The sequence below is a fragment of the Amblyomma mixtum genome, chromosome 5 (assembly GCF_055824585.1).
Source record: "Amblyomma mixtum isolate Tamu chromosome 5, ASM5582458v1, whole genome shotgun sequence".
Classification (NCBI taxonomy): Eukaryota; Metazoa; Arthropoda; class Arachnida; order Ixodida; family Ixodidae; genus Amblyomma; species Amblyomma mixtum.
In genome coordinates this window covers 9,962,780-9,975,482 of record NC_143016.1, presented here as the reverse complement: position 1 = coordinate 9,975,482, position 12,703 = coordinate 9,962,780, and positions in this window count along the sequence as shown.

The following is a 12,703-nucleotide window of genomic DNA, read 5'->3' as shown; positions in this document are numbered from 1 at the left end:
GGGCCAGCAGCCGAGTGCGATAACCACTGAGCCACCGCGGAGGCTTAGTTACACCATTATAATCAAAGTAAAGAGATATCTGGACATTAAAGTATCTTCAGGAGGTTTGAAATTTTTGTCATCTACAACTTCCTTTGCCACTATTTATAGAACAGAAGATCTCTAGAGCCGCTTGAAATTTTCCGCTGATGAGCTGATTTAAAACAATAACATAACACCTCTCGTTAATGGTGACTTATAGACTACGGTAAATTGAGGGTAACATGCAAACCTAGCTACCCGTTACACGGGTTATTAATTCTTGAAAATACCGTCCAATGTGTGCTTGGTCCGTGCCGCAGTTTCAGCAGAACCAAACCGTGCTTGCGCATGACCTCAGTGGTGGCTTCTGTCTTGCGCCGCAGGGTTTCTCAGCACGTATGGTGGGCGCTTTCTTTACTGTTGATCAAAAAATGATACTCGAGAAGGGCTGTCACTTTGCATTTTAATGGGGTGTCAGACAACCGCACAAACAATGGGGAGCGCCAGGTTTCTACAACTTAAGCTTTATTCAACGAAAAGCTGGGAACCCACACAGCGCGGCTACTACACGGCTTCTCCAGGTTGCTAAGGCTACAACGCAACAAAGTTCAGTAAATGTGCACCCAAGCATGCTATTTACGAGGCGCTGAGTGGTGTATGTCAAAAAGCAGGCGCATAATACTCTGCTCTCTAAAGTGCGCGACCGAAGGGTGTGAGTACATAGGCACGGGCATGTACTCTCGAGAAAGGTCGAGTAAATTGATTTCAGCTTCTCGCGCAGAGCGCGCAATTCAATTCTTGGACACTCGAAGAGAGAGCTTCAAAGAGCCGTCAGCAAACAAGCGCTAGAGGAAGTTCCGAAAGCGCCGAGTGGCCGCGGGAACATTCGCTTTTGAGCTCTCCAACAACGGTTAGTCGCAGCGAGTGCACAGAACAAAAAAAAAGTACTAATTTTGGAGTTTTCTACGTGTTTCATTTATTTATTTATTCTTAATCTATATTAACGACTTACCCTCAAACCTGGTTTGCAATGTTCGTCTGTTTGCAGACGACTGCGTTATTTACCACACGATTTCTAACACCTTTGACCAATCACAGCTCCAAAACGACATTGACACAGTGCATGCCTGGTGTGATGACTGGCTAATGTCGCTTAATCCTAACAAATGTAAACTCGTATCTTTTCACCGCCGGCGTAACCCCCATATTTTCCCTTACTCAGTTGCTAACGTTCCACTAGAATCTGTATACTCATACAAGTACCTAGGTGTCACCTTGTGCCAGGATCTCTCCTGGCGTTCTCATGTAACGAACATCATCGCATCAGCTAACCGGTCATTGGGTTTTTTGAAACGTCATCTACGGCACGCCCCTCAAAGTATTAAACTTCTCGCCTACCAATCACTCATTCGACCAAAACTAGAATACGCATCTGCTATCTGGAGCCCGCAACAAGCATATCTCATCAGTTCACTAGAATCTGTCCAAAATCGCGCCACGAGGTTCATTCATTCTGCCTATTCATACGACATCAGTGTATCGTCACTTAAACGACAATCAGGTTTATCAACTCTTGCCCATCGTCGTCGCATTGCTTCTCTTAGTCTGTTTCATAAGTTTTTTTACAGTTCCCTCGGACAGCAACCCTATATCACACCGCCCGCTCGCATATCTCATCGCACCGGCCATCCACTGCAAGTGTCATGCCAACGCGCCCGCACCGTCACTTTTTCCGCATCCTTTTTTCTTCGCACTGCTAAAGACTGGAATGGCCTTCCCCACGACGTTGATGCCATCACCTGCCAATCAAGTTTTGTGAACAATTTAAATATGCATTTCATAAATATCATGTAAGCAATCATATTCAACCTATATTTGTACTCCCACCCCTTATGTAATACCCCCAAAGTGGGGTCTTTAAGGAAATAAAGTGAAGTGAAGTGAAAAGGAGCAAATTCTGAGTAAAGTGCAGCGATAATTTTTTACACGACGTTGGAGTTTGAGGATTAGATTTTGAAAAACCTCAAGAGCATTTGATGTTTATAACTTTCTTTTCAAATGTCAATAACAGTCACAAGACGCTGGCTTACAATAAAAAAAAAAGAATTGTAGCCGAATATCTCTGTCCATTGGGCAGTCTATATTCAAGCTATGCGGTACATTAAAATGCGTGACCGTTGTTCAGTAAGGGCGTTGAAATGAAGCATTTCTGGGTTAGACATTTCACAAAACCTCAGGTATCTACTAGGCTCACACTTCAAAACGCTTTAGTTTTCAAGAATAAATCATGATAATTTGTACCGACCCGCATCCAATAACTGCGCTCAGAAAGCGCACCCACGCATGGAAATTTTAGCGATGGTGAGAGGCGAGCTGAAGGGAAAGGGGATGATTTTAGCGAATATGTAAGAATCAATTTCCAGTGTCAGTTAGATACTTCATAACCCTTTGTAACTGTCCTGAGAATATAAACTAATCAGCGCTTCAAATGTGGAGCACTCGAATGCTTGCAAATTCAGAATAGCCCTATTCCTAATGCCGACATATATTTATTCAATTCTCTGAGGTAAGATACTCTTAGAATCCTTCAATTTAAGCTTCAGTGTCAGCCACACATCCTCTGATTAAACCGCGATTATTTTCCAAATCGACTCATTAATTTCATTCGCACTTAGCTCGCGTTGCGTTCGTAAGCAAAGAAATTACTCGGGTTTGAAAGTTTTTGGCATCCGCGATGTGTTTGCGAAGTCATGATGCCTCCTGCGTTTTCAAGATGGATGCGAAAGCAGACTGCTGAGGAGAAGGAAGAAGGGGGAGGGCGAGGATTTGGAAGTTAAGTACAAGCAGGAAACTTTCTAGGCATGACTGCGTTTCCCTTTCACTACAAGAAGCGACAAAAATGCGCGTCAGTGAAAATGAATAGAATTAAGAGTGGGCCTAAAAGTTTGGTTCTGCGAACGTGGCAAGCGGCATGCCGCAACCGACCGTCCGTCGTCACCTGGACGGCTGCGTTGAGGTTGGATGAAGAAAGAGAGAAAGGCTGCAGCAAGCCGATGCCGAAACAGCGACCGATGTGGCCAATAGGTAAAAGCCGGAGCAGCCACTTGAGAGAGAGCTAGTCGCCGCTTGCTACTGCCCGGTCGGCAGAGAATCGATTAGCCTTCTGTTTCGTCGGTTCGAGTAAGAACAAAACAAGACCCCAGTGGACGCAGGGAAAAAGTCCTTACCCGGAGGAGCAGCGCATAAACGCAGCAGAAATCGAGCCCAATTTATATGATCGAGAGTAGAGCACTGCACGGGCCTCAATCTGAGGCCTAAGCCCGACCCGAGCCCGAGACCTGAAATCCGAGCCCGGCCCAGGCCCGCGGATTCAAGCCCGGGCCCGGCCCAGGCCCGCTAAATTATCGCTCTAGGGAGCCCGGCTCGGCCTTTGAATCCCGGAGTGAAGCCCCGCCCGGGCCCGGCCCGGCCCGTTTCACAGTAACGCTTGAGGTATACTGCTCAGTCTGAGCAAGTAGACTGCTACTAGACCGATAAGAAACTTGCCGACAAAAGTTCTGAAACCACATTTAGGCTTGCAGAAAGTTGGTTCTTTTTAACCTAGAAGGAAGTGATTAAGAGTAGTGCTCGCCAGGCCCGTCTTTTGGACAGTGATCTCGTGTAGGTGCGCAAAGACAAACTCGGAAGTTCCGAGAGCCAAATAAAAAGGGCTGCATACGCGCGTAATAGTCTACTTTGCATTCCCCCATGATTTTAATCGGTTATATTTTGCCGCCCGGAAGTATAAACATTAAAGCTGCCTAGCAAGCAGTGGGATAACATTTTTTTAATGAACGCTATCTCACAGGTTGAACTCATAGCCGAACTGGTCTCCTTTCAGCAGAAACAAAAAACTTTAAGGCTTGAGTATTTCACGGTGTGTCTTTTGAAGACTATAAGCGTCCTAAACTAATATATTTTTCCAGAATGCATTTCTAATAGTGTATAGGTATGTTTTGGGAGGACGAACGATCAATGGCCAATTAAGACCGCTTGAATTTTGCTCTTTCTGGTGGAGCAGAAGATAACGCGCGAACCACGTGATAACTTAGAGGGCAAAACACTTGTAATGATAACCAGGCTGAAGAAGCGAGGAGGGATAGATGTGGTTATGAGATGAGATTTACAAACTCTCGCGAGCTTTTGTGGCTATTTCATTTACGAGACGTTCCGGTTAGCTGATCAAAAATAAAACCAAACGAGCTTTAGTTTGTGAATTTTCTCACAGGAAGAAAACATAGCTGTAAAATACAAGCTATGTTTTTGGGGATTAAGGGCTCAAGGGGAGTTAGGCTGTGAGAGACACCGAAGCAGAGGGCTCCGGATCATTTCGACCACTTGGGTTTCTTCAACGATCAATTTTCCCATCGCCTAAATAGAAATGCGGCCCGAGGCTAGGAGCAAGCCCTGGTTCCCGGCTCAGTAATCAAGCGCCTTGACCACTAAGCCACCGCGGCGTGGAAATAAGAAATAAATAAGTCAATGAATAAAGCTTAGTTTTTTTTCTCAGTCCGTACTTCAACCCATAGATCATCCGTGTCGCTGCTCCAATGCCACAGTTGTGTACTTCACTCTGCAATAGTGAATGAATAGTCGGACACCAGCCGTTTCTGTACGGACCCAAGCCCGACTCGGGTCCGCAGCTTTAAGCCCGAGCCCGGCCCGGGCCCGCAACTTCAGGCCCGGGCCCGGCCCAGGCCCGGCAAAACAAATCATGTCCCGGCCCGGCCCGGCCCGGGCTTTCGGGCCGTCCCGAGCCCGTGCAGTGCACTAAAGAGTAGGGAGTGTCGTGTGTGTGTTGGAGACGGGGGGAAGAGGGGATGCAGGCGAGGATCATGTTCGCACCGCCTTGTGGCTGCGGCGCCGTACAGGGTCGTCGGCTCCCCTCTTTCAGTCTTATCCCCCCCCCCCCCCCCCCCCCCCCGTTCTCCTCCTCTTCTCTTGCATCTGAGGAGACTCTCGTTGTGCAGATATCTACAAATCGGTACAAAGGAACTGGGTACAACAGAGTGTATACATTAAGTTGCTATTTTTTGCATTTGAAAATAACACGGTTCGGGACTGCTAGCTATAAACTATCAACTAGATTTTCTTCCGAGCGAGAAGAAGGACTTACGACTTACTGGCTGGGGCAAGGGCATGCATTTGGCGGCCGGGTCTTACCGTGCAGACCACATTCTTGAGGCAAAGCCATCCTCGGGCATTTGCCTGCTACGCGTAATTCCGCGTAGCCAACTGGGTGGCACTCCCGGGGCTGCTTCCGCTGTCCTCATGATACTCATGAGGGAGTTTACCCCCTTGCCCAGCCGGTGCTAGGGGACTTGCGCATCGAGGCATTCTAGCCGGCACTGTTCTGACGCGTGGTGCGGTGGCGGTTAGCCGCTTAGAGGCGGAAGGAGAAGTAGGTTGCTCACAATTTTCGGGCCTATCCTTATTCAAAGCCTAATTGGTTGGTCAACTAGGAAAACAGCAACAGTTGCAAGTGCGAAGAGTCAAATGGCAGGCTGGAGTGGATGAAATATGTTTAACGACAGTTTGCAGTTGCATTAGTTGATGTGTTTTCACGTTAGGAAAAGAGAGACGTTACATGGCGTAGGAAAAAACTGACTTATCAAGAGCGCTGACCAAGAACAGACATTTATTTCGAGCACGCCGCAAGCCTGATGAATTTTAGATTTGTATAAACCACCTATAGTTGCTTGGAGTGCATCCAGTTTATTGAGGTCCCTTTCGGCCATGAAACGCAATGCAGTTGGCAGTCTTTGTGAAAAAGCACAGTATTTCTTTCTGGGCTCTTTGTGATTAAGGGCTCGTCTCTGGTTTGAACCGCTATGTAGGTGTTTTTTGTATTTCTTTTCTTCCTCCTCATATTTTCCCCTGGGCTAAATAAAGGACAGTGGTTAGTCAGTGCTCGCAATCTGCGAGAACCTTCCTACGGCCACTCTTCGCATCGCTTTCTTAACACGATATCTGGTTAGAATGAAAGTCTTGGGCGTGAAGAATGCTACAAAAGTAACAAAGGCACAGTGCAACTGGAGCAAAATAACAAAGCTAACAGCAACGCCTTCACATCCGCGGCTGCCTCCACGACAGGGAGGCTTGTGAACATCGTGATGTGGGCTTTACTGGTTCTATTCATGGTGTCTTAGTTGTGTTCTTGTTGAGAAGTTTCTCTGACTCTCTCTTCTCTTGTTCTTCTGCTTTGATTTTCCCGCATCAAAAATCTGCCATCGAAACCTTGAGACAATCCCAGAGTGACGATGATCCAAGCAGTGGCGCAAACCATTTTCCCAGCGCCAACAAGCGCGCTGTCATGTAGCGACAGCCGTTGGCTCACGATAGTAAGCCGACCCAATTCTTCTTTCTGGCTAAGACAGCTTGACGGCCGAGCGCTACCGTGAAAAGCGGGAGCACGAACAAGAGAAAAAAAGAAACGAAACAGAAATCCCGGTGCAATGGAGAAAGACAGAAATACAACATAGGCTTCGGTTCCGCAGACACGAAAATCTCCCGGCGAACGAAGGGGCAGTCGGGGGACGGCCTACCACGCCGTAGGTGAACTGAAGCGTCAGTTCGTAGTTCTATCGCCTGCTTCGCTTCATTTTCTTTAATTCCCCGCTCTTGCTGTTGCTGCTGCTCTTTCTTTAATTTTTCGCTCACATCAGTCCCTGCAGAGCGCTCGCAAGCCACAAAGCTCCGGAGAAGCGAAGCCGTTCCACCGGAGGCTTCTCTGCGTGCCGCATGCCTCACCTGCCCCTCCCCCAAAACCAGCGCAGGCAGCTTATTCCTCGTTACCGGCTGAGAAGCCTTTTCGTCTCGACCTGAAGCCTTTACTCTTTTCGTTTAATGTTTATTTTGTTCCGAAACGTTTCTTACATGTGAAGTGTTTTGTTTTCATGTGTGTGGGCAGAGTACCGTCTTTGCTAAAAGTAACCATGCAACGAAGCTTGTTTCTTAGCTGTGTAGCGGAGCACTTATCGCACCACTTAAGCCGAAAATCTGTGGAACATAAGGGGGACCTTTGTCCCACCTTCTTCGAGACCTTTTGGTCTGTTCTTTACGTGTGCCTTACGGCTCCCCTACACGGTTAAGAACTAAACTCGATTTGTCGGTTACTTTTCTCTCAAAGGCGGTACATTCAGAAAAAGAGGCACAGCAGGGCGGAAACAACATGGAACATAGAGAGGAAGTTGATGAGACATGACAGAAAATAGTGCTGCACGGTACGTTGTTTTATGATAGATATGAGAAAAAAATAACTCTTTGAGAGTAATAAACAAATGACTGCACTAAATGCATAATTTGCACTGCACTGCATGCATAATTTGCAGCTGAAGAGGTTATAAATAAGGAGCGCAATATAATGAGGTCAGCAATCGTTAAGCAACTTGGACCTTACCAGCTTAATAAAGTAAGCACAGGCTGAGGCAATGAGTGTTCTGTAAGACGTATACGATATAGGCGGTTTAGTTTTCTTTGCATTCGACCATTTATTTATTTGTTCATGTCTTTTCAGCGTTCTTATCGTCTACAAATAAGCCGCGGGCCGGAAGGCCTCTGAGAGACGTAAGGGCGGCAAGCTATAGTTGAGAGAGACTGTCAGAGACTGTTCTGCGTTATGGGGAGGCATTTGTCGTGTTCTGACATGTTGCACATGTCTAAAACAACCTGAGTTATGCTCCACTTATCTTTGGCTTTGCTATTCGCTGCCTGTATATTCTGGAACCCTGTCTTATTCTGGGACAAAGTGTTTACGCTGGGGGAAGTCAAAGCCGGGGTTAACGTAGCGACCCATTTGACTGGCATTATCGTCACCCCCACCGACAGGCTTGGGAGACATCTGATGGAGCTTAAAAGGTGTCTTCACCAACCCAATCTGTTTCTTTTTTCGCCGGCCATCAAAACAGAGGGCTGCTCTTCATAAAGTTAGAAGTGCCTTTGTTACACTGCAAAGCATTGACAGCCAAGTACGCTCTCTTATTCGCCTTACCATTGAAAACTACGATAGAATTACTTTTCTGCGCCGTTGGGTCACGCGATAAATGTCGCATGGGCGTTGACTACACCGTTTCACACCATCTGCAGTGAATTGTGACTAAGGTGCTTCGATCAGACACACGCACACACGCACGCACACACATACACGCACGCACGCACATACACGCACTCACGCACACACACACACATACACGCACGCACGCGCGCACACACACGCACACATCTCAGCTCATTGACGCTTATTTCTTTTGTGCATTTTTGTTCTGCTCGAGCATATGTCACATGCATGCATGCATGCGTGTGTGCGCTTTTTATTACTAGCGCCGTGATTTCTACATCAGTGCATTATAATATACCTATTATGTTGTTATTACCACCGCTATGTAAAAGGCTAAATCAAGCACTAAAGGAGCAGTTGTGACAGCACCAAATACCATTAAATCCAACAAATATTTCTGGGCAAGTTCTAGTCTGTTCATTGTTCACAGCGCGTAAAAGCTATGTGAGATCAGCTATCTGCGTTTGTGAACTTGAAACTCACATCACACCTGAAGAAATATACGTTCTACTGCCAAACTTGGGGCTTTCTGACGTAACGATTTTAGTCGCAGCTCGTTAATTGCTCACACAACACGGCACTGGGTAGAAGTGGACATCCAAACTGGCAATTACCACGCCCCACTGTTCAACCTATTTCCGCCGTCAAAGCGGACGTGTCAGCCTAATGCGACGACTCCATTAGCGCGCCCTGACCATCACGTTACTGCTCGTAGAAAAGGCGACCTGTGATGACCCACGCAAATTGACAACAATTGCATTCATCCATGCTAGTCAAACCAAAACTCGCATCAAAGGGAACCAGGCGCAGAAAGAAACAAACACAACCAGAGAGAGATACAAAAGAGTGAATGAGACTCTCAACTGAATTTGACTGACAAGAGCGTGCAAAGCACCCAACGGCACATGTTCACGAGACCCGAGAAACTTTTTGCGAGGCCCAACCTAGACTTTATGATCGACGCAATGACGGCGCTCCCACTAGAACTCTCAAGATGTCAGGCGACGGTACGGCGGCGGCAAACCTCTTCCGCTTGGCGCCGCTTTCTCTTGCGTGGATGGAAAGTTCACCGAGGCGCTGATTCCCGATGAGCTTCACCAGGCCGTGGGAACAGACGTCAATTTGCTGCGGCTCACTTCGCGGCCTGTTTAGTCGCGGCGCGCGGCTGTCGGCGGAATCGTGATGGAAGCGTCTGGAGTTGTTTAATACTTTTATACGGTTGTCTTGTAAAACCCGCACATTTTTATATCTAACAGCAACAGCCGGAGCAGATTTTACGACGCTTCCAGGGCCGCACAAAGTTCTGCATGTTTCTACTGAAGTTTAGTCGGCTGTAGAATAGCGAAGGTGTTCGTCGATAATGGCATCCGGCTTCGACTTAAGCAAATCATGGTTGTGTAACCTCGTATTTCCCTAGGCGTGAAAAGAAAACATGAAAAAATTGGAGTCACTGCACAACGCCTAGCCTGGGACAGTACTCGTCGACGAAACTAGGTTAACGACAAGAGATGCCGGTTAATGTGATCTTGTTAAAGCAGATAGATGTCCACGAGAGTTTCTGGAGGGCGGCCCTCGGCTCCTTCAGACGCGCTTCAGGAGGAATGACGCACTCTGATTCAAGCACATGAGATATTACTCAGCTGCCACATAGATCACATGTCCTTGTGACGTCGTCATAGCCGGGCCACTGTGGCAGGTTGCAATCCGCTCTCAGAAACTGTGAGCAGACTTCCCACCACGACAGGCGGCAGTTAATATAATGATTGCTCGCAAGAGGCCAGTCCAGAAGAGTCATCTGGGTCTTACAAACCTCACCGGTGGCTTTGCTTGAAACATCCACCTTCCGGGGCAGTGACGCATCGCTTAACCGTTGCAGTACAGCGCCAGGAGGGGTATGAAAACACCCCGCGATCTATGAATGAAACATTAATAAACAGATTCACAACAGCGCTATGGAACGAGGACAGAAGGAACACGAAAAACACAGGACGGGCGCTGACTACCAACTCTTTATTGCGTGAAAAAACCAGCAAAGATTTATACTATTTCCTGGACCACGTGATGCGCTGTCAGCCACGGGACACAGCGAAGGAACGCCTCACACGTTTGGGGAGTCATCACACAGCTCGACAGAACTCATAAAACGTGCATGCACTATCAAAATATAGCATTGCCAAGCTAATGATAAAGGGACTAACAGATACAGAGATGTGCATGACCCAGCTACAGCCTACGACAACTACAGCTCAGATAGGCAAGAAAATGAGTATTTCAAAGCAGGCTGACAGCGCATCACGTGGTCCAGGAAATAGTATAAATCTGTGCTGGTTTTTTCACGCAATAAAGAGTTGGTAGTCAGCGCCCGTCCTGTGTTTTTCGTGTTCCTTCTGTCCTCGTTCCGTAGCGCTGTTGTGAATCTGTTTATTAAGAATGAACCAACTAGCCCACACCAGAATCCTCTTAGAACCTATGAATGAAAAGTAGAGAATGACCAATTTTGTATACATGGGCGTTTACCCATTAACTCTATTGCGCCATACACTTAAGGCGAACGTTAAGTGCCCCCTCAAGTTTTTGAAAGGCAGAGTCACGATCAGCGGAAGAATGTCTAAGCGCGCGTTTACAAAACGCATTTCTTGGTGGGTTGCAATGACAAGAATGGTTTCGCCACCCATGTTTCCACTTTTGCATAGTTGAGGAGACCTTCATTTAGCTCAAGTTGTACCTGACCACAGTGCTTGACTTATTCCTCCTCTACCGTTAGCCAACTCCGCCTTTGATGCCAAAGCTGGCTATTGGCATTGCTTGCAGCCTATAAACTATCACTTCTAAGACGGAAGTATTCACCAGAAAACAGTCGTAAGAAAATATAGCCCAAGTCAACCGCCAGTGAGTTTGAAACGCGGATATAGGTACCTCTTAATTTTGCTTACACCCCCAAGCGGCAATCAAAGTCACTTTATTCTCACTAAGGGGAGAAGTACCACTGTTGATGTCTCACTCCATGTCAGATAATTAACAATAAATAAAAAAATATTTATCTACGAATCTCCCCCACCCCATTCTTAGGTGAGGTAAAAAAACATTACCTTCTTTCGCTACGGCATATAATGCGCACAAAACAATGACACAGCACATCGACTTAATGAAAACAAGGTTCCAAATATAATTCCGTCCCTGCTGCAAATTCTACCTGTACTTTGTTAAGCTGTCTACGTGCTCTTTAATTCTTGCCTCTTGGTGCAGGAGATTATCACGATCATTACTACTATAGATGCATGTAACTCTGCGAAATGGGCCGTACAACTGGCATCGGGAAGGAATAATTGCTAAACACAGCGAACACGCTTACGTACGCATATAGAGAGAAGGGCTCAAACCCACGGCGGACGAGCACAGATCATCTATCCTGATATCGCTGCAGTATATAACACCTCCGGACAAGTGTAGAAAGCAAGATGTGCGACGTACGAAAGCCCCACGTCTTTCCCGAAACAGTACTGGTTCCGCAAGCTTCGTACTATGCCGGACAATATCCGGTAGGCGCTACCTTTTCCTCCTGCCCAAATTGCGTTCGCTTCTCCGCGGAAGTCTGACGTTCACACGCCGCTTCCGACTAGGCTGTTGTTGGTCGCCGACAAAAATCTCTGCCTTCGCCACTAATTAGGAGCAGATTTTCATCGGCTCAGTGGATCGAACAGCCTCTGAGCAATAACGAAGCATGAAAATGCTAAGGATAAGAAAACCAGCAGTACGAACCAAAGTAATGACAGAAAGAAATTCGCCACTGAAGTCGCTTTTTTTCCAATAATCCTCACTTCGTTGCAGGACACCAAGGATGAAAGTACAGTATTGCATCAGCCGACAAAGTTCTTCCCATCGGCTTAATTCCGCAGGGCTCCTAAAAAATTAGGCTTTGTTGCAAGATTCTGGGCGTGTACTCTTAATCGTCGTAATTACTCGAACCATTTTACGTCTTCACTGCTAAGAGCTGTATTAAAAGAAGAGTGACAGTACTTCCCGTCGATGTGTACGCCGATCGCTTGTGGCGAACATACATTTCAGGCGTGGTCACAAACAAAAAGGATCTACACGCGGTCATTCACACAGCGGAGTGCATGGTGAGCAAGGGGTGTAAGTAGTATACTGTACCTTTTGTTATCTTGATTGCTTAAGGCTGCGCTAGGCGGTGTGCGTTCCTCTGAGCGGGGCCGGACGCGAGAAAGGTATAGAAACAGGCGAAGCAAAGAAATGCGGTGTACAGCTAGCTGTCTCACGCAGCTCTCGTTCGTTGGGGCGCAGCCTTTCCTTTCTATGGACTTAACATGACATTCAGTGGGGATCTTTCCTTGTCGTCCAGCTCGTTTACATCCTAGCCTCACCCATTCTCTCCTATGCACAAATAGATAGGCGGTGTTGATAATAAATCATATAGGGCATCTGCTCATTGTACTGTCTCCTCCACACTCAAGACTCATTTCCTTTTCGTTGCATCACTAATGTGGGCAGCGCTTAAATGGCTTTTTGGTCCAAAGTGTTTTGTGTAAAGGCGAGGAAACTCCTTGTGGCTCTTGGAACTTTACCTTT